This window comes from Triplophysa rosa, linkage group LG5 (genome assembly GCF_024868665.1).
Source record: "Triplophysa rosa linkage group LG5, Trosa_1v2, whole genome shotgun sequence".
NCBI classification, from domain to species: domain Eukaryota; kingdom Metazoa; phylum Chordata; class Actinopteri; order Cypriniformes; family Nemacheilidae; genus Triplophysa; species Triplophysa rosa.
The window spans coordinates 17,458,782-17,481,915 of NC_079894.1; positions in this window are offsets into that span (position 1 = coordinate 17,458,782).

Below are 23,134 nucleotides of genomic sequence, written 5' to 3' on the forward strand. Positions count from 1 at the left end.
TGTGTGTAACAGAACCACTAGCATACAAGATGATGAGAGTTTCAAAGGGTTTTATTTGCACACAATGTTAGCACAGGTGAGTGAAGACATAGAATGTAAACGGATGATAGAAGCAGATGGTTGTTACTGTCTTTAGTTCCAGGAGATCATGGACGGCTGGCAGGGGAATCCGGGAGTGTGCAGGTGAGTGGGAACCGGGGAGAACTTGGGAGACTTGCAGACACGTAGATGACTTGCACTTTAGAAGACTCGAAGTCACTTGAAAACACGTGGAAGACTTGGAAACACGTGGAAGACCGGTAAGAGAGTCCGTATTCAATTTTGAGACCAGACCCTGACTGAGTGTGAGTCTTTTATGTTGAGGCTGATGAGAGCGAAAGTTGCTAAACACAGCCAAACAAGAGGGGCGAGAAGATCTATCTGAAATCCCTTTGGAATCTCTAATCAGGCTCACTGACTCATCATCCAAACTTAGAGAGCAGAATTCCATCACTGTGGTTTGGCCGTTTCGGCAAAACATGTGAACACAACCACCCACAGCAAAACACTGAACATTTTTAAAGTCAGCCCGTCCAAAGCGCTAAAAGCTGCATATCACTTGACAACAGACCACCCAGCTCCAAATGGCTCTCCTGGTGTCCATCACTGCTGAAACAATGTGGCATGATGACAGCAAATTGATTGTTAATGTTGTTTGCTGTTCTAAAGCTTTTAAAAAACAGCAGACATTCACTTTTATCTTTAATTTGCTGTAAAACTTTGATTTTTTAAAGTCTTATCTCACGCTTAAAGTATTTAATTATGATAACAGATTTAAACATGCCTGTTACTCATATCAACAAGGGTTTGATAAATGATTGACCAGAGGAAGTTAACTGGGCGTGTGTTTGTTTACCGTAATTTAAGCAATCACTTGAAATTTCACTAATGTGGACAAATACAAACACAAACCAAATTTATACCAATATTTATTGTCAGCCTGATCTCACTGTTTATACGTAGGTATTTGTACGTTAAGTTTACAAGCACAAAACGTGCATTTTTGTACGTTTTTATTGATGCTGAAACGTCAAATTTAGACATATTTCAATTTATAAAACGCAAAAATTACTACGTATTTTTAGCTAAAAAACTCATTAAGATATTTGTATCAGTACGTTTCCATAATTGTATCGATAAGCGATTTATATTTTTAGACCCTTTAACCTACCCCCAAACCTAAACCTACCCATTTAATAGCGAAAATAAAAAAGATATAAAATGTAATAGACCGAAATATGCAGGAAAATTATGATTTTAGTAACAATATACCATTAAAAATATTTTATAGTTACAAATCCTCCTCCTACCTCTAAACTTAACCATAACTATTTCTTAAAAATATGTACAGCATTAAGAAAACCATGACAGACAGATAAGTGCAATCACAATCATTTTTATTTTTATTTTAAAAATACCAAAAGTAGTCCAAATGTCAATGCGTTGCAGTCGCAGTCCTCTCTGGTGGAATACTGGGGTCCCGAGTGTTGACAGACTAAATTGAAATTAAAAGGAAAAGATAGACACAATGAAATTTCCTTGGTCCAATAAGATACAAGACCACCAATCGATGAGAGCCTCTGAAAGCTTCCCTTCCCATGCCTACTCCAACCCCTGAGGTGTGCCAGCTCTATAAAAGATGTCTCAGAAAGTAGGAAGTGTGGTGTAACGGCAGAGGAAAAACACACACATACTGTATTACAGACGCACAACACAACAAGACTGAAAAACAACAAAAATAAAGCCATAACACAGTATTTAAGCCACAATACAAAAATAAATAAATAATAGAATATAGCCATAAAGCAATGGAATAGCCATAAATAAATAAAAAATTAGCAGAATGAAATAAACAGAATGATATTGTTTTAAACTCAATGCATTTTAAATTATTCACCACAGAAGTACTCTGGAGCAGACAGAAGTGGTTGGGTTTTAACACTAACTTCCTATGCCAAAAACTGCATCAGAATGTAGCAATGTAATCAGAAGTGCAGTAAGATAAGGGTCAGTTGTTATTTAGTATGCAAATATTATGATGTCATTGCTGTTGGGTACATTTAAATGCAATTTTCAAACGTTATCAGTAATAAATACGTTTAATTTAAAACTTAAATAAACAGCTTACAGTTTTTTTACAAAAACATATAGCACATTTTTTAATGTTGATGTTACCCATAAAACAAAATTCAAATGGATTCTATAGCAGATGTTTGAGCAACACCAATACAACTCTACCAAATAAAAAAGGTTTTGTGGCATTATGTCCTCTAACCATTTATATCTATATTTATATTTATACAGCTTTCCTGTAGCTCAGTGGTTAGAGCATGGCGCTAGCAACGCCAAGGTCGTGGGTTTGATCCCAGGGGATTGCACGTACTTAGAAACAAAATGTATAGTGCAATGTACGTTGCTTTGGATCAGAGCGTCTGCCAAATGCATAAATGTAAATGTATATTATGAGAGAAAAGTTCAAATGAAATGTTTATTCTAGAATGAAACAAAAACATGATTCATATTGCACAACACTTTTTGTCCCAAATGCCCTCTAATGAAAATGTATACTGGCTGTGACATAACTGAGATCTATCAAAAATAAAAGAGAGGGACAAGCCATTTGATATGCCCTAACACCTGTTTCAACAGGAAACACACCAATACAGTTTTTTGAACAATTCCTTTATCTCTCGTATGTAAAGTATAAGAAAATCAAGAATCTGTACATCAGTCTTGTTGTTGTCTTTACATTTAATTACATAACACTAAATTCACCACCAACAGTTGCTGCAGTGTGTGAGCTTACAGGGATCTCTGTAAATCTGGCAACGCTCTAAAACTCATTCACACAATCCACCTGAAAGTCTCAGTCAATTGCATTTGGATGCCAGCCTAAACTCCATAAATTCAAGTGCAAAGCAGCATCCAGTGTACTGTATTTCGAGACTACCGGTGAGGTTCATTCAGTGTGAGGAGGAATCAATGATCTGACAACTGAAAAAAGATCAGGAGACTCTCACAAAGACCATCACCGCATGGGGAGAGTGAATACTCATGTTCTGCGGCCATCAAGGGCTTTTCATGGGAAGGAAGCAATCTGGAAGCTACTTCCCTCAATTGTATATTTCTTCTTTAACAAACAGAAGATGCAGCAAAGAGTAAGAGCCAAGCCAACGTTTTGTCATGGGCAAAGATAAGAAGTCAATACTTGACTTTAGCAAATTTTCAATTGCACTATTAACAATCTATATACAGGCACATCAAGTACAGTGTTAAAATTATGATTTTTTGTCTTGTTTTCCAGTGAAAATATATAATTGTCTATAAAAGACACATTTCACAATATGCAGGTGAAAATGTTAAATTCTGTTTAAAAAATAATGTATTAGAAGAAAATTACAAGACAAAGAAAGAAAAACTACTTTTCAAAGCCATAGGAAATATAAATCTGTATTTTTGAATAAAATGTATACCTTATTGTTCTGGTCTTGTTTTTTTAGAAATCGTGAAAATTAGATTTCTTTGTTAAAAAAAAATAATGTACTTATTTAATGATAAATATAATAATGCATCTCAAGTAGATGTGTCTTTAAATTATGCTTTCCTTAAAAAACATTACAAAACAACTTTAAGATCTCTCCTATTTTGTTTGTGTCATGCAAATCAGCAGTGTTGGTGCAAAATTTGAATTCTTAGTCTACACACACAAGATCTCAGGTTCATGGACAGCCATAAATGGTACATTGTTTCACAAGTGAAATACAGCCTATTCAATTCTTCTTGGCAACAGACAGTGACAGGAAGTGCCAAATCAACATGGAAACCAGTCTTGACGTTAACTGAACAGTTGCCTGCCATTTGTCAGAGCTTCAAAGAGCAGCGTCTTTGAAATGCACTTGTCTTTGCAGGAATGACACACTTAAATCAGACAGCGGTTGGGGTAAAAATTCATTTCAATTGAAGCGCTAGTCAAAGCACATTGCTCTGAAGCGTCAATGACGTTGTTTGTCAGTGAAAGCTTGTAGTAAACACCTTTGAATGTGCTCTGGCCTTTTTAACAAGCTTTTCATGATACCACAAACCACAGCCTTTCATGTCAAGGGTAAAAGCCAAGGCTGTTCACTGCCATCAGCCATTGAAATGTCATGAGTCTGCATATATAAAGCAGACTTTTCATCATTTATTTTGATCAGTACATAGAGGTGCTGATGTTTATAGTACATTTTCACTTATTCATTTGAAAATTGTCTACATGACTTATGTAAGAAAATGAAGGGTGTTTTTATTTAGAATACGGAACCCAAGAACCTCTCTAAATTTTAAAACAACATACCGCAACCAATGCTACAAGGCCTAAGTGCAAAGAGTTTTGCATTGTTGGTAAGCTTCATAAAAGTAATTTGCGTTCCCTATGTTTCCATGCAGAATGTAAGCCGCCTAATGTTGTGTTACATTTAAAATAACGAATATGCGCGTGGAAAAGACGCTAAATGTGAATCAGGCCTAAAGCTGTCGAGACACACCTCTAAGCAGTATCACATTATTATAAGTGTTCAGATGAAAAGCTACTGTGCGATTGAATGAGTTGAAAGAGGCTACCACAAATTTAATCCCTTTAAGCAAGGGGCACACGGTCGGCTCTCCGCAGGAAGAAATCAATGCATCTCACTGACTGCGAACAATTGCATCCAGGAACCCGAGCAATATTCAGAACCCCTGACCAAATCCCCTCAGAAAAAACCCCAAACAACTGCACTTATTTATTTTTCAATTAATTTGACAATAGTTCTCACATTAATTCTGCGTTGAGCTTTGTTTTTACCAAGGACACCGTACGTCATTCTGTTTGAGAGCACATTGTGTGTAGGAGCGATCTGAATTAATCCTCCTGGGAGCAGCTGTCGGTAGTTTCCTGATTTTAAGGACCTTGAATGGAAGATCGTAGCATTGGATGCATTGTACCCTATACGTTTGACTGCGTCATTAAGAACGTAGAGAAACCACCCCATCCCGGCTACGTACACGATCTGATGTATTGTTGCTGTACCATGACAAACACACACCAACACTTTAGGCATTTTTGGTTTTATAGTGTCGATATCTGATAAAAAATTATTCATCTTTGAAAACAAATGAAAAAATGAAAAAAAAAAAACTGTAAAAACTGAACAGAAAACATAAACTGTCACCTTTAGTTAGCTTAGTTCAGCACATTTCTGCTGTAAAAAGTCAAAACCGGAGACAACTATTTTGTCTAGTCCTAAATAAAAAGATCTGGTAATGTGGTTATCATCTCTGTTTATGCTTTGTTTAAAATCTGAGGGGAAGTTTCATTAGCGCACAAGATGTTGGGGTGGAATTGATGGTTGCGTTTGAAACTATAATATGTGAAATAATGTAAACATGTAAAATGATACCAGTCAATAGACACTTTTAATGATTTTTATTGAACACAGCTGTCCCTCCAGGGTTTGTAAAATATTGTTGTGTAGTTGACAAATAAAGCGCACATGGTTCATGGTGTGACATAACAAAAATAAAAAATTATCAAGATTAATCTCTCTTATGATGTTATATATAATAAATATAAATAAAATAATCTATTTTTAATAGTATGTTTTGACTATTTTTGATGTAACACCATAGGATATATGGTGTGTTATTTGTTAACCCTGTTACTGATCACTTATAAACTATATTTGCAGAAGCATTTCTTTGGGTCTCCAAAAGAACTTGATCACAAGAATGTATATACATTGTCGCACCACATGATATCACATTAATAGCACACATTAATAATGCAAAATCACATTGTGTAAATGTTATGTAAACATATGCATGAATTAGATGACAGTCTGGTCATTATTTGTGTACTTGAAAGTCTGTTTGGTGCAAGATATAAAAAAATATAAAATCAATTAAATTCATGACAAACGTTTAGCAATATTATCTGTCACTTTTAGTTTTTTTGATTAACAGAATATCCCAGTGTTCTCTAATTCTGTCATCTCCAGCAATTGTGTTTTCCATATAGTCTGACCAGAAAAAAAGAGAAGAGCAAGAGAGACTGCAACTCTTTTCAGAGGTGTTTTGTGTATCAATACTGTAGTACAAAACTTGCACTTGCAATTTAGCACATTGTCTTTTTTGTTTTCAGCACAATGCATTGTGTCTGTTGCTAACCGTTTCAATGTCTGAAATACAAATGTTTACTACTTTTTCAAAAAGCACTTGTGAAACTTAACAAGTGTACAGCAGCGGTCCTCACAACCTGCCAGTATTACTGCAGATCATACATCTCTGTCTCAATCCACGTAGAGTCACTGCCATATTCATTTTGTATCTCTCATACCTCTATTGAAAACAAAAATGTCCTTCACAAAAATGTAGCATCAGAAATTAGCTTCAAAACTTGGCAAAATTGAAAAAAGGAAATGCTGTATTGCTTGCATTTCAGACACAAAAATCAGTGTCGCTTTGACTAAAAAAAAGGTTAAAGGGTGGTGTAGAGAGCATGGATGTTTTTCTAACCCCATATCCTGTCATTGTAAGTATGAAACGGCAGCGGCAGAGACCATCAAGCTCTTTGACTGCCCACTTATTCAAATATGCGAGATATTTATGGCTTTAATGGGATTTTCAAGACCCGAGCGTAGTGCTGAAGAAATTCTTCTGTTCACTTCCTGATAAGTGTTTGTCTCCATACGACCTCCTAGCTTTCACCATGAGAACATGCAGGCCTCCCAGAATTCTGCATATAGGGTCTCACCAGCACTTTTGTGTAATCACATCTTATCAGCCGATTGTGAGAGCAGCCTGAAACATATATGCTTTTAAGAAGCTAAGAATGTCTTAGAATATAGCTTATATTTCCATTTACTAAAGAATTCCATACATACACTTCAGGTCGTATGTCGCAGAGAATCTATTACATAGGTCATAAATGCAGCTATATGCAAGTCTGCGGCTGCTTTAAGCTTTGATGATTATTGCTGCATATGGAAGCCCAAAGCTGAATCTATGTATTAAACCATAAAATAAACAAGTTTAGTGTGACAGCACTATTTGTGTTATTTTTCTCCTTTGGATAAACATCTCATGTGTGAATAAATCCAAATGCAAACAGTGTTGACACTTCAGAATTAGAATTAAAAAAGCACAGAAAAACAAAAAACAAATTGCGGTTTTCAGGGGGCTAATGGCAGCACATACTGACACACTTCTAAAGAAAACAACTGGATTTATGTTTTCACAATTCATTGATCCATTACACCTTAAATCACTGTCAGAACATCAACCTGTTAATGTGAACAAATAATGGAACTAATGGTTCCCTGTTAAAGCTGTGAAAATATTGAGAAGGCCCTGTGTCCAATCAATCCAGAGTTGTCAGCGTTTCCAATCGTTCCACGTCTGTTTAGTTTAAAAACAATGGAAGCAATTCTACCACACCACAGAAGTGATAACATGTTTCCCAGCATTTGGCAAGTGGGAGTAAGTTGAGTTTAACTTCAGGGCCCTGTACACTCTCTGACTGTGTTTTAAAGCAGCATTATTTATGACTTCAGCTTCCTGTTTGCAATCTCAATTCAAATTCAAGAATTCTGAATTTTGTACAACCCTGATTAGCAATAATTTTATGCATATTTATAGCAGAGTTGATTTTATTGATTTTATATAAGTTTACCAAACCCATCCAATCTGTTAAAGCCATCAGTAAAAGGAGTGGTGGATGCACAGCGCCTGCAGAGCGCACACAACATCTGATTGTTATCTCACCAAAGGTGCTGTTTCCACACCACCTCCATCTTCCCATACATCTGAGACAGAGGTATAGAAAAAAAGCACCGGATTTAACGCGGAGCAATTTACCAAATGCCTCGCGTTCTCTTCCCAGCAGGAAAACACAAAGCCTTGACCTTTGCTAAATGGTGCTTCGGGGAATTACTACAGGGTGTTGGGTGTGTGGTTGCTGTTCCTATCGCATACAGCAAAAGGTGGGGCCGTAGGTCGCACTTATGGGATATCCTTAGCAACGCTATGAGTGGAGAACGTCTTTGATTGTATGCTGTGAAATCTGCTGTCATTTAATAAATGTTTATGTTGAGTATAAGTGGTTAAATTCAGGGATCATACTGAGACTAATCTTCAACAGAACTAATTTAATCATCATTATTCATCATTCTGTATTCCAAAGAGACACTGAAAAAAATGCTTTGAACCTGAAGATGAGTCATGTGTCATTTACCCTATCAATATATTCTGAAACATTAAATGAATTAAAATGCAACAGAACACATCGCATTTACCTAAAATGCATCATGAATTTCAATGGCTTTAAAATATGAAACCAGCATTAGCATTTTTAGCAGAAGTAACTTTTCTGAGCCATTTCTGCAGCTGGTAGTTGATTTCAATAGATGTATGAAGTCAGGAGTTCAATCATTTAAACACTACTGCTGCTTTTAACTTTTGACATGTTTTACTAGTGCTAACAAAGTCTCCGAACACTTTCTGTTTAAATGCTCAACAATTTATCTACTGTTTTACCAAACTACGTTTAAAATGTTTGTCTATAACTGTGATTGGATATACGGTATAGCTGGAAGAGATGGATGGTCACATGAACAGTGATGATGGGGAGCTGGTAGGAGTCATACACTACACTACAGTGCAGCCTTGTGGAGTAATCTGTGGAGAATTACTTTTGACATCACACGTGGTATCTATTTTACTTTTTAAAATGTTGCAAATATTTTTACCTAAAAAAGTGCACTTGTCACACTATGCAATGGTTGTATTGGTTTACTATATGCATCAGCTAACATCAACTAACAGTGAACAACACTTAAACAGCATTTATTATTTTAATTTATAATGTTAATTTTATCATTTACCAACACATTTTTAAAATCAAACTGTTAACACTAGTTAATGCTACATGAACCAACATGAATAATTGTATTGAACAAAGATTCATAATACATGCTGAAAAACTATATTGCTCATTGTTAGTTAATATTAGGTAAAGCATTTACTAATGTGAGCAAATACAACCTTTTTGTAAAGCGTTACCAGTGCACTTTTATTATAGGAATGGGAATTGCTTTTTGCAATTGGTGCAGTAGAGGGCAGTCACGAGCCATTTATAAAGGCTTAATCTTTTCCAATCCATCCTGTATTCTTCCATCATCCCGCACTCATGTTTTATCTTTAAGAGTATATATGAGAACATATGAAGAGTTTGGTTCCAAAACGAGATAACTCAGTTTAATTGTTTTATTGTGCACCCCAAATTAATATCAATCAAACTTCAGTTGGTTTGTTTTGATTTAAGCCATAATAACTAAAAAAATACAGCTAACTAACACAATAAAACAGAATAAAAACATGATAACATAATAAAAAACATGATTTAATTTTTTTAACTGAGTTTTTAACTGGAACCAAACTCTTCATATACAGTATAAGAGCACACTATTGTTATGTTGGATATAGTGTGCTTAAGTAATAACGTTAGTCAAATTTAGGAAATAAAATCCCTTGTCAATATAATTTAAACAAATGCTAATGAATTAAATAATATTGCTACAAAATAAACTCCAGTTTAGTTTATGAAGTCAGAGGAATTTATTTTATTTATTTGTTGGAATCATAGATGTTTCTTGTTTCATCTTATTTTCTGGTTCCAAAATATAGAAGAAAACTCATTAGCATTTCTAAGAAAGAAAGGTTATTATCCAAGCACAGTGTGACTGCCAAATACTAATAATCCTAATAGTCAGTTTTGTAAAACTGCAAGTCATACATGCATATATTCATAACACATATCGAGTCTTTTCTGGGTTTTAGGTCAATGTATGCAAAGGGATACTTCACCCAAAAATGAAAATTCTGTCATCATTTACTAACCTTCGAGTTGTTCCAAATCTGTATAAATTTCTTTGTTCTGACTAATACAGAGAAAGATATTTGGAAGAATGCTTATAAGCAGACAGATTTTGCTCCCCATTGACTATAGTAGTAAAAAATACAATGGTAGTCAAAAGAGCCCCAGAACTGTTTGCTGAAAGAATAATAAAGTTATTGGCTTGGAAAAAAGGGAGTCGACTCGGAATCACACAAACGAGTCGTCACTAGTCCGATTCACGAACCGCCGCGGATTTACGTCACTACATATAGTCCCCTCCTACGTTTTGCTAGGACTGCCCATGAAAACTTCACTCTCCTCCCCCAAACACAGCTCGTGAGCCTCATTCGTGGTAGACCAATCACAGCAGACTAGACCATCTGACCAATCACATCAGACTAGGCTAGCGGAAAGGAGGGGATTAGACAGATGAATAGCGGAACGAATCATTTGAGAGTCGGTCAAGAAGTAAGGTAAAAATAATTGCCTATTATTACGAAATAGTGTTTTTACACCTTCCATGTACATAAACTTGTTGTTGGACACTCCATAAACCAAAGTAGGACCTTAAAAATCCCTAGTTATGTACTCTTTAATGTATTTTATGGACAAACCTGGTTATGATATTTGTCTGTCAAAAGCTGTTCTTACCTCAACAGCAGTGCAAGATGTGTTATGTCACTTACACGATGTGTACAGTATAGAGGAGGCACAGATAGTGCTTCATCTCAACTGATTTTTCTCAGGATCCAGAATAGCAAGTGGTGAGCAAATTCATATTGTATACTAAAACACATAAGTTCAAAAATAAATAAAGTCAAACATTGAAGCATATTATTATTCCTATTATCGATATACAGTAGGCATTACAAAATTACTATCTATCTAATCTAATTAGCATCTATATTTTTTAAATGTGTATGCACAATATGTTCATTGTAGATTTGTACAATTAAATGCACAAGACACCACTTTTCTTGTCAAATTCAACATGGTGAAATGTCTCAGGATAAGCATTTCCAAAAGATATAAGGAGAATTAATCTGCAGGCACTTGCCTAATATAAGACCCAAGGGATAGACCAGATGTCTCTTAAAAATGTATCACAGAGGCACAAAAAGAAGCAATTATAACCCTCTTTAAAGCATGATTAATGTTTAAGCAGGTGCAGATCCATATTAAATTGAGGTTCATAAAAGTTAAAAACGAATAAAATCCTTCCAAAACAGCATATGTATTCAGTTGTATATCTATAGACATTATACTGATGGAAACAATGTTAGTGACAAGAGGATAGATCTTCACATATAACTTTTATAGTAACATTATTCAAATTGTCAACTGCTTTTTAGTTACAATACCCAAAATTAATCGGGTTGTGAAATTTAAATTAAACCATACAGAAGTCTGACATATAGCCACACGTGAACAAATGTGTTTTACATAGGCTATATGTCCGTACACAAATTTTACAGAACGCATCCCCAAGTGGCGACTGACTTCTGCAAAGCGAGCCTGGTCACACTATTTGACTACATTTGCGGTTTTCAGGAGGAGGAGTCAAAAATACAACTGTCAAGTTGGTGCATTTAAACTTTGCTCCCAGTGTTGGGCAAGTTACTTTGAAAAAGTCATTAATTACTAGTTACTAATTACATATTAAAGCACAAGGCTCGAGTCCTTTCACTAAGGGTCTTTCACTTACCTAATTATTCCTTCTATAACCAAAAGCAAACTAATGCTATACTCTTCTGTTCTTTGTATTAAAATACAATTCGCAGTAAAACGCACTTATTTCAGCAAAGATGGAGAGCTTCTCTTCCAGGTCACTGCGATTTGTTTTAAATAATGTTTTATTGAGTTCATGTTATCCAAAAGTCACATTTTCTTACACTAAACGTTAGCTTACAGGAAAAGTTCGACTGGGCAGCCAACCACAAACTCACAGGCTGAGTCTTGATAACAGATGCTAATACAACATTGGCCAAAAATACATTTTATTTACATTTACGCATTTGGCAGACGCTTTTATCCAAAGCGACTTACATTGCTTTATCCTATACATTTATACATAGGCATGTGCAATCCCTGGGATCGAACCCACAACCTTGCGTTGTTAACGCAATGCTCTTACCTCTTACCGGTCATTCACCGCAGAAACCTACAAAGCCACAGTGGCTGTGATAATTGTACGTACACACTTTGTCTGCTGTAAATTTGTTAATATTAATTTATTATTTACATAATTTTTTTAAGAGCACTGCGCTTTTTGGATGTAGTTTTGAAAATCGATGCGCTCTTGGTGTTTTTTCAGTTTCTCATTCTCTTCTTTTCCAATAACATTTGTTATTGTCATTCTTGTGCTGTTTTTTTTCTTGTCTCCTTCCTCACTCGTATGTTTTTCATGTCCTTTATGATTTGTTCACAGTCTCTTATCTTTGTGGCCACCACTGCTTTATTTCTTTTAATATTGATACAATGTTATTGTTGTTATCTTTTAAACATGTATAGGATATAATGTCTGTCACTCTGTGCCACTAGAAGGACCTGAATAGCATACATGAAACTCTGTCAATACTCTTTATCAATACGTTTTGAGAATGTCCAGAACAGAGCGTACAGAGCTGTAGGCTCAGGCATGCTTTGAAGAAGAAACGTTTTCACATCATTAATTTCAGCAATGTTCAGTAATGGTGTTGTGTTTTGTCAAGTTTGTCTTGAGTTTACAATACAATAATTACCCAAAAGTTTTTGCGTAACTATTATTTTTTGCTTGTTATATTTGGTTATCTTCTTTTTTCTTGTATTTGATGTTGTGACTGATCTACATTATGCACTTATTTTTTAGCGTGTTCTCACATGGATAGTTGACAGGGTCATTTAAGATGTCCGTGCATTGTTAGTTGAACACATGTCCTTCACACTATGCATTCTGTGTGTTTGTTTTTGTTTGGGGTTTACAAGCTTCTGTTTTTATGTGTTGGCAGGTTTACAGTGTGACAGGATGTCACATAAGTGAGCAAGAAGGATGGCCCCCAATTTAGAATACTGGATTAGGAAGACAAAAACATACAGGAAGCCTGTGAGTATCCTGACTTGGCTCTTTTGTCAAAACAAAGATACATGGGGGTCAACAGAACAGAGGCAACCATATCACCATACATCACTGTGCTGTCAGCAAAACTCTGAATGCCATCTTAAGCCTTACCTTAATGTCCATCACAGATCTTCGACGGTTGACCTTTCAGAGGGTCTGCTGTTGACAGCAACCTTGGTTTTTGTTGGCTTCAACTGTCTGAAGTTCTATTTTTAGACCAGATGTGGTGTTTCTTACAGGAGTACATGAGTTGAGATATTATTGTTATTACATGGTGATATTGCATGTTAAAATATGTAAAATAATACATAATGAATAGCAAAACAGTGCAGTAAAATTCAGTATGAGCAAAACACCTGAACTACCATATTGCTGAACTGAGTCATACTCTATATCTTGTAGCGAGGGACAGCACATTTTAAAATAACGTTTTAATGTAATAGTAAGTACTAGACCACCTTAAAGGATTTGGAGGCACTCTGCGGTCATTGCAATTCTCCTATTTAATATTATATCTCTTTAAGATCTGTTTTGATTCATGTTATCTAAGCTGTAATTACCCAAAGACATCTGATTGATTACAGTTAAATGTAATGCTGTCAAATTTCAGTTTATTGTGTTAAACTTTGCCGTTGCAAAAGTATTCGATTCTTTGATGAAAAGCAATTGATAGCTTTTACTTCAGTACATAACATTTAAAAAATATTTTTTTGTTTATATTCCACTTCCTGTTACTATAATAGCAAGATCCAGCCATGTTTAAATCTATATAAAGATACAGTACTATCTTCTAGTGTGTGTGTGCATGAAAAGTTAGGGACTGATTTATACAGTACATCCAGTACTCGAGTTGTAAAAAGAAATCAGGGGGGATGGTGGATTGGATTTAACGTTTAGGGACAGATTATTTGTGCTGATGACAGCGCATATGGTGGGAGACCAACGGTGTACCCTTTTGATTATTGTTTAAGCACAAAGATGATTATTATATTATATTACTCTAAAACAACATGCTTGCTATTGATATATTACGTATCAGATACTCCTGTCATTGATCTTGACCAAGGCACCTCAGAATTGGAGTTGGTCCCCAGGCTGGCATGGCTACCACTGCTCCTACATAGTTAGGGTAAATACAGAGGACACATTTTCCCACTGGGTGCAAGTGCAACTTCATACTCATGATACCTATAAATCTATTCTGAATTCATCTATTAAATGTTGTAACAAAACCTCACAAAACATTGTAAATGAACATGAATCCTCTCAACACTGCAAAAAATGACTTTCTTAGTCTTTTTTTCTTGTTTTCCAGTAAAAATGTCTACTAATTCTTGAATCAAGATGCATTTTCTTGATGAGCAAAATGACCTAAGAAAATAAGTCTAGTTTTAGTCAAAAAATATGAAATTGAAAGATGATTTTTCTTACCCTGTTGGCAGATTTTTTTATGCTTGTTTTAAGCACAAATTCACTGAAATTTCATATTTTTTGACTAGAAACAAGACTTATTTTCTTAGGTCAGTTTGCTCATCAAGAAAATGCTTCTTGATTCAAGAATGTTTAGACATTTTTACTGGAAAACAAGAAAAAAAGACTAAGTAAGAAAGTCATTTTTTTGCAGTGAAGTCAAGTCCATTTTAATTGAAGTGCAAGAACAAATGGATTAAACAAATGTACCATTTACAAAATCTGAAAATGATACATATAATACAAATACATAGCACCACCTGACATTTCTTAAACTTGAGGTGGCCAAACAAAAGACAAAAAAGGGGAAGCAAAATTAATAACGGATCAGTTCAATGCTGCAATGCTGCCTTCCCCATTCTCCCTATACAGTATCTCATAGAAGCTTCCAAAGAGTTTCATAATCATGTTTTTTAATGTAAATTAAAACAATGGCATTATGGTTTTGTTAGAATGAGCAGACAGTCAAGTAGCCTACTGTTCTTAGTTTTTTTTTTTTATAAAATAAGAGGGCAGTCACCTAGCCCATATTAAATTAGAGAAATGTTTACTATTCCAGTAACAGGCTTTCCCCCAGAAAATGTGTTAGTTTTGTTAGTCTTTAATTTCATGCAAGGAAAAGTAATGGCTAGTAATGGCTTTCCTTGCACTTGCCATTTATATGTTGTAGAATGTTTGGCGAACGATGATAGATAGCGCGATGACATTCCACGGTCCACCAGATGCCGCTGATCGGACCGGTCAGAGTAACACGGCGGATAACGCTCATAAAAAATATATATTTTTCTACTTAGGCTAGTTAAGGAGGCAGGCGTGTGTTGCTTAGGCGGCTGCTGTAAAGTGCTGTGGGAAACCCTGCAGTAAAATATTCCAGGTGAAACAGAAACCAAATCTAACATTAACTTTGTGAATGTAAAGTCTAACCTGGCGTTAGCTAACAAAAAAAGCTCCAAACTAACTAACATCGTTAACTGTGTTGTTATCGTCTCTGTCCAGAGATTCCGCCTTTGGTGACATATCAAAAGTATTCCTGACTCTTGACTTACCGTCAGTGCTACTTCTTGCCCTCTTAAAGCCGAAGTCCCTCAGGTCAAGCTGTCCATGTTGCTTGGCCATGATGCTGAAATCACCGGCACCTGCGCTGCTATGTCGCTGACTGATGTGACGTCAATTTAAAACAAATCGTCGTGTCATTATGTGCACTTTCTCCTCGTCCACAGTATTTTTGCCTATTCAATATTCGCAAAAATAATAGTGGTACATTACCACTGGTAATATTTACACATTAATTGATAAAGTAACAGGGGATGGGAAGGGGCGTAGCTACATGGTGGCCATGGGTGGCAACGGCTACCCCTGAATGATGGATGGCCACCTATCTGGTCACCTCTGTTGTGCGAAGCAGTTTTAAGATGCGTGTCGGAGTTTACGGAGTGCTGCGCAGATCATTTAGCGTATGCACTGAAAGTAACGTGAGGACATTACTCTCGCGTTAATATGTCATACGCTGACGCACTGACGCAAACAGTCGGAGCGCTATTATCTGAACAGCTGCTAACCTCTTCGCTTCGTGACAGTGTACTGTCTGTGTACCATGGAAGTTCATCGCTTCGCGAGCAGAAGGATCAGGGTAGGGTTGCACCAGCCATTCGTAATTTCTTTCTTAAACGTGAACGTAAAGTCCACACTAGAGGCTTAGTAACTATTACTAGCTAGTTTGTAACTAAATCTGTAATCTGTTTGTTATTCGGTTGCACCATTTGGTTTTAAGGCAGACCGTAGCTATCATAAGCTCTCCGTAAAGTAATGCGTAGTCGCATAATATGACGTTTACCTTAAACAGTCCAATAAAGCTGCCTTTAAATTCGTGAGAAAAAGTTGTGTTGAAATGTTGTGAATTTCAAAACATTCTTGATTTAAACTTATTTTACCTCACATAATAACGGTAAAATCGGTATAAATAGAATAGAGCTGAAGATCTTTGCCCGAACCCGAGTGACCCGACGGGTTCGGTCGGGTTCTGTCGGGTTCGGGCTTAATTTCTATCATTTTACACGGGCTCGGGCCGGGCTCGGGCTTGCGCGGTAAATGAGCGGTCATGTGATGCGTTCCGATTAGCGCGACAAAGATGCAAAAATGGATGCTGAGGGTTGCAACACATTCTCACTCCCGACTCGTCACATATTTATGCTAGGTCAGCGCCCTTCGGCGTCACTTTTGAACGCGCAGGGTACCCCTTTGCGTCGTTTTTCGACGTGAAGGGCACGCGAATTTCACCGTCATTATGAAAATGTATATTAGATATAATTTGCAATGATGATGTTTCGGGGTTTAATTTAAGTTTAATGGCCAGGATAATTGCATTTACATGACACTATTCAGACAGTTTGAGCAAGTAATGTTTATTGAATGTTTAAAACAGTTTATTTATCGTAATTAAAACACATAATACAAGCAGTCACAATGTCGTTCAAAAATACAGATATTCAAGGGTACCAAGCGAAACGATCGATTTGTATGAGGAACAGATGCGAAAGCGATCACCGTCCGCCGTAAATCTCAAATCCAGCCGTGGGGCGCTGACTGAGCGTAAATATGTGACGAGTCGGGAGTGAGAACAGGTTGGCTGAGGAGGTGAAACGGAGGCTTGCCTCTGGCGATTACGTTTTGGTTGCACCTGCAACTAAAGCAAAGTCTGAGGTGTGGAAAAGTTTTGACCATGTGCATAATGAGAATAATGAGCCAGTGGGATATGTGAGATGTTACGATGTTACAGAGGACTTATTTATTTCTTTGTTCCAACATCCAAGTGGCCTATAGCCTACGTTAGTCATTAATAAATTATGTTAAAACATGTATAAATGACTCATTCTTGACAAAAAGCTGTGTGCGTGCGCACATTTGAATAGCCTAATGTCGGGCTGTAAAAGGGTTCGGGCTTTTAAAAAGCTGTCAATCAAAATGTACTTGTCGGGTTCGGGCCGAATTCTGTCGGGCTCGGGCACTGTCGGGCCTAACTTTTAAGGCCCGATTACAGCTTCTAATATAGAATACTACCTTTCATGAACAACATATTTAAAAGTAAATTTAATAATCAAATGCTGTTTAAAACAATACAGCCTACTTAATGCAATAATAAATGACATGCAATATGGGTGATTTCATTTTACTGCCAACCGCCAATTAAATAAAAAGAAGATTATTTCATTTTGACGTGCACAACACAGGCAGATATACACACACGGATGCGCGCTAGGACGGTTCGTGTTAGAGCAGTCAAAAATTAAATGTCATCACATAATGTTCTCTATTTTAAACGGTAAGTGACTGTAAATGTCAGCATTATCATGTGTGTAAATCATTGAAGAATGTCGAGTGAAACAAGAGCTTATTCCGTTAGTTCAGAGAGTATGCAATTTTATTCCTACAGTTATTCCTGATAGGCTTCAATAAATATTTAGTTTATACATAACATTACGCTTCAACTAAGTTGAATGGTGCAACTCAAAAATATTTTGTAGTGCCTAAGTTGTAACTTAATGTCCGTTTAATTCAAAACTACAGTAGGCTAAGTTGTAACTTACGCACAGCTGGTGCAGTCGGCCCCAGTTCAGTAAAACCAGTCTTGTTTAACTGGATTTCATTCATTCATTATATTTTCGCGAAATTTTAAATTTGGGTACTGCAATGTTTATTTTCTCTAAAAAATGCTAACTTACTGCAAATGATAGCTAGCAAAATATTTTAAAATAATGTTAGCACATGAAAGCATTGCAAATAAATTGTTTACTTTACGTTCTTTGTGTATCGTCGCTGTCGGGCGGAAACCTCCTATGTCCAAATTTGGTCAATTTCATATTTTTTCAGAAATCGATGCTATTGGTCAGTCCCCATGTGGGTCTGTTATTTTTACATATTATTAACCAATCTAAAGTGTTGAAAATAGCTTGAGAGCAAATCTCTTAACTCCATTGGACACTTCAACTGTCTGAGAAGTCTCGTAACTCCACCTCTTCTTCACTCCACGGGAGCCTCTCGGCATTACGTCTCCTGATTGAAAGTTTTTTAGACAATAACGAGTGAAAATAGTTAGGTTAGATACATTTGAGTAGGTCTGTTTTGTTAAAAATCGATAGCTGTAATGCTTCGGTGCAGAAGGAAGCCCGTGAGCCACGAAGGTAAGTTTGCGAGCAGATTCGGCTAATTTCCGCCTATTAGACAGCCTAGTCAGCTCATCGTTTTTTGTATTACATCACTTATAGTTCTTAAACCTTTAAAATAGAGTTTAGGAAGATGTATGTAACCACAGTCGTTAGCTTTGGTTAACGATTGAAGCCTTTTCTCTTGTCAAGAGGCTCAACGCGACCGCCGACTTTATTTGCGTGCAGATTAATTTCCGCCTATATTAGACAGCCTGTTTAACGTTTTATTTTGGTATTGCATCACTCATAGCTCTAACGTTTAAAATAGAGTTTAGGAAGATGTATGTAACCACAATCATTAGCTTTCATTAGCTCTTAAAGCCTCGTCTCTTGTCAAAAGGCTCAACGCGACCGCAGACTTTGATGAACACTGCTGGCAGCAGCGACGTCTGTGTCCGTACCATTCTTATCAATGACAGTGTAATCTCGTATCTCCCTGCTCCCAAGTTATAAACCTTGTATCTCTGATTAAACATGGTTTTGGGGAAATGTTGTGTTAATGTTGGTACACAAAGTATATGATAGCAATATAAGGTATAATACCAACTTTAACGATACAATGTTTAATAACTCAAAAAATGTGCAGTTTTTTTTAACTTCCTGAAAAATTATGGTTTTGGAGATACGAGGATTCCGCCCGACAGCGACGGTATGTTTTTGACCAGCAAACTATGTGTAATGAAGAATTGGTGTTAATTACAGTAGAAGTTAAAGAATTTCTGTCTGTAAGGATTTTTTGGTCACCCTAATAAAATCACTGGGTTTTACCTGGCCACCTCTAAAAAAAAGTTCTGGCTACGCCCCTGGGAAGGGGGATGGCCGTTTTAGAAGGGGGATGATTTTGATCATCTTTAATTCAAAGGGGGATGCCATCCCCCCTCATCCCCCCTCAACTCGAGTACTGAGTACATCATATGCCTTGCAGCTCTCAATTTGTTGTCTAGAGCCAGTTTGCAAAAGCTCTATCAGTTTGCTGTCTCTATTAGCTTTGATGCCACCAGTATGTTAAATGCTCCCTTATTTGTAAGTCACTTTTTTTAAAGTGTCTGCTAAATGAATAAATGTAAGTTCAAGATAAATGTATTTCTAATCTGAACAGTGGTTGAAACTTTTACTAAATTTATGCATTTGTCAACTTGTTTGTCAAAAGCAATTTTCAGTGAATTTACCATTAAGGTATACATTTATATAAATTTGTGAATTTCTTGGAAATAGATACAGAATTAAGTCCCTGGCTGGCACTATAAAATGGCTATCATTTAGTTTTATTTATTTATGTGTCTATTTTTATATTCCTGTATTTTTCAATTTTCTTCAAGGAAAGCATTTCTTAGAGAGAGTCTGTGCAGAAAATTGTCCTAAGGTTTGCGGTTGGACGCTTCTTGTTTAAACACTGCTTGACTTCCAGTTCACAGGACAAGAACATTTCGAGCATAAATTCATTGAATTGAGTTCAGTGAAGAAATTACAATGGTAGATTATGCCAGCTGTGGTATGCTTCAATATGTACCAGGTGTGCCACATGCTGCCAGCAGTGTTCCATTTTTACACTTCTCCTCTTGGGCACAGACTTCTAACACATGTCTGGATGTCTGGCAGCGGTAGAAGATAGCTGGGAGGATGGTGATAATTGAATGCAAGTAGGTTATTCCATCAGTCTGATTAAAGCAAAAAATAAGAAATTTGTACGTAATGCATATACAGTACGTGGATGTACTTTTTGTTACAAAATTGCTGAAAATTTTACTCTTAGAGACTGGCTTTTGATTTGACCTTTTTCTGTTTGTTTGATCACAATTCTGCTTCTGTCTGAAGTCATTCATGTGTCTGTAACATCCCCACTCGTCAGCGCCTTCTCCCGACTATTCCCACTCCCTCTCACCATACTTTTAATACTTTTCACAATACTACACTCCCCATGATCCTTTGCACCCATTCACGCAATGATAACACCCGCACCTGAATCCCATCCCTTGGACTCTATTTATACCGTGTTTCTGTTGGCACTCATTGTCTGGTCTAGTTGTCAAGTTGTCGAGTTCTTTATTGTTAAGTTGCTTGTTTCTAGTTCCGACCCTTTGTTACCTGTGGATTTACAGTATATTTTCTTACCTGTGGATGTTAACCTGTGGATGTTTGTTTACCTGTGGATGTATACCTGTAGATGTTAACCTGTGGATGTATGCCTACCTGTGGATGTTTACCTGTGGATATTAACCTGTGGATTTATACTCACCTGTGGACTGTTACCTGTCTTTTGTTTACCCGTTCACTCCATTAAACCTCCTGTTCGGTTCAGTCCTTGTGTGGCATCGTTCATCTGCCCTGAGTGGTGACAGAAGACCAGATCACCTAACAAGGATGTCCACTCCTTCTCCATCTGCATCACCGGACCCCTTCACCACACTAGAGCCCATCACAGACCCCTTCTCGGATCTGGATTACGACATCTCCTCTCTAGAGACCCACCTGACGCAGCACTGCCAGGACGGCATGACTCTGGAGAGGTATGCGGAGGATTTCTTCTAGGCGTGCAGAATGGTGAGTTGAAGCAACCCCGATCTTAAAGAGTACATAACATGAGATCATGAAAATTGCATTTCAGGCAGTGTGTAATGTTGCCGTGTTTGAAAGTAAGCATTCTGCCAAGTTGTAAATCCGAAGGTGAATGAATAACAAAGTTATTGGCTTGGAGAAAAGGGAGTTGACTCTGAATCATGCAAATGAGTCGTCCGTAATCTGATTCGCGAACCGCCGCGGATTTACGTCACTACATATAGTCCCTGCCTATGTTTTGCTAGGTCTGCCCGTGAAAACTTCACTCTTCTCCCCCAAACACTGTAGCTCGTGAGCCTCATTCGAGGTAAACCAATCCCAGCAGACTAGACCATCTGACCAATCACATCAGACTAGGCTAGCGGAAAGGAATGGATTAGACAGATGAATCGCGGAACAAATCATTTGAGAGTCAGTCAATAAGTAAGGTAAGAATAACTGCCTATTATTACGAAATAATAGTGTTTTTACACCTTCTATGTACATAAACTTGTTGTTGGACACTTCCATAAACCAAAGTAGGACCTTACAAATCCCTAGTTATGTACTTTTTAACCATTTATTTCTGTCTAGACTGGATAATGATCTACTCGCTCTCATTATGCTTCCTGACGCAGATGAATACCCCCTGGAGGACTTTATTAACCGAGTCCTACAGGCGGTGGGGTGTGAATTCTGCACCGGGGAAAGTGATGAGAGCAAGTACAGTAATCATCCAGTTCCCGCCGTAAATGGGGGGGTTGTTCCGGCTCACCCGGGATGTGTGCCGCACTCCTCCAAGGCCCAGCTCTCCGACCCTTACGGATCCTGCTCCAAACCAGAGACCAGCCAGCCACCACCCCACAACACGGAGCGTTTGCCGGACTTTATCACAGACGGAGAGTCTGAGCCCTCAGCGACACCTACACCAGCACGCGACCCAGTGACTGAGCTTGTTTTCCCCGTGGAGCCTAAGCCCCAAGACGCGTATGACCAGGTGCGTGAGCCGTCAACATCGTTCACCACCGTGGGAGTACTGGTGGACTTCGAGGGCTTTGAGGGAAGCCCCACCCATACTCCCGCCGCTGAGGGTGAGCTGCAAGCGGCCTCTGGACTATTAGACTGGACTAATGATATAGACTTTTGGCTGCTCCCTTTCCCGCTAGTCCCTCCCAGCCTTCCCATGCCCCCGCTGGTCCCGCCCACCTCCACCTTATTCAGTTGTCGACCATCCGCCACCTCAGGGCTTCGATCCTCTGGCTATTGTTCGGCTCTGTCAGGCTCCTCCTTCCCTTCTCCATCCTCAGTCACTCTGGCTCCGCCGCGGTTTGCCGTGTCCAGCCTTCGCCTCGGTCGCCTGATCCATCGGCTTCGCCTCAGCCCTTTTCAAATCTTTAAGTATATGTCTTCAGATCAAAACAATTTGAGATCATGAGAAACATTTCATTCAAGTGATCTTACGCTTTGACTGGTAGCATAAATGGTTGTAAAGAGTTTCTACCAACGAGCTTCGAAGGTTTGAACCACATTTTACTTTAATGTATTCCATTAAAGCACAGCGCCACTCGGATAATAGGAAACATCTTAGTTATGGATGTAACCTCTGTTCCCTGATGGAGGGAACGAGACGTTGTGTCGAACCTACAGATGGGGTTTGACTTGAGAACCTATCATCTTCTGACTAGCTTTGAAAAGGCCAATAAAATTGGTGAATGAAATTTGCATGCCGGACTCCGCCCCAGATATCCGGGTATAAAAGGGAGACTGCATTCATTCACCTTTTGGGCTGAGGAGCCTGAGAGCATTTCTCGACTGCTGCAGCAGGTGGCAAGCGTTGTGGCATGAAGGACACAACGTCTCGTTCCCTCCATCAGGGAACAG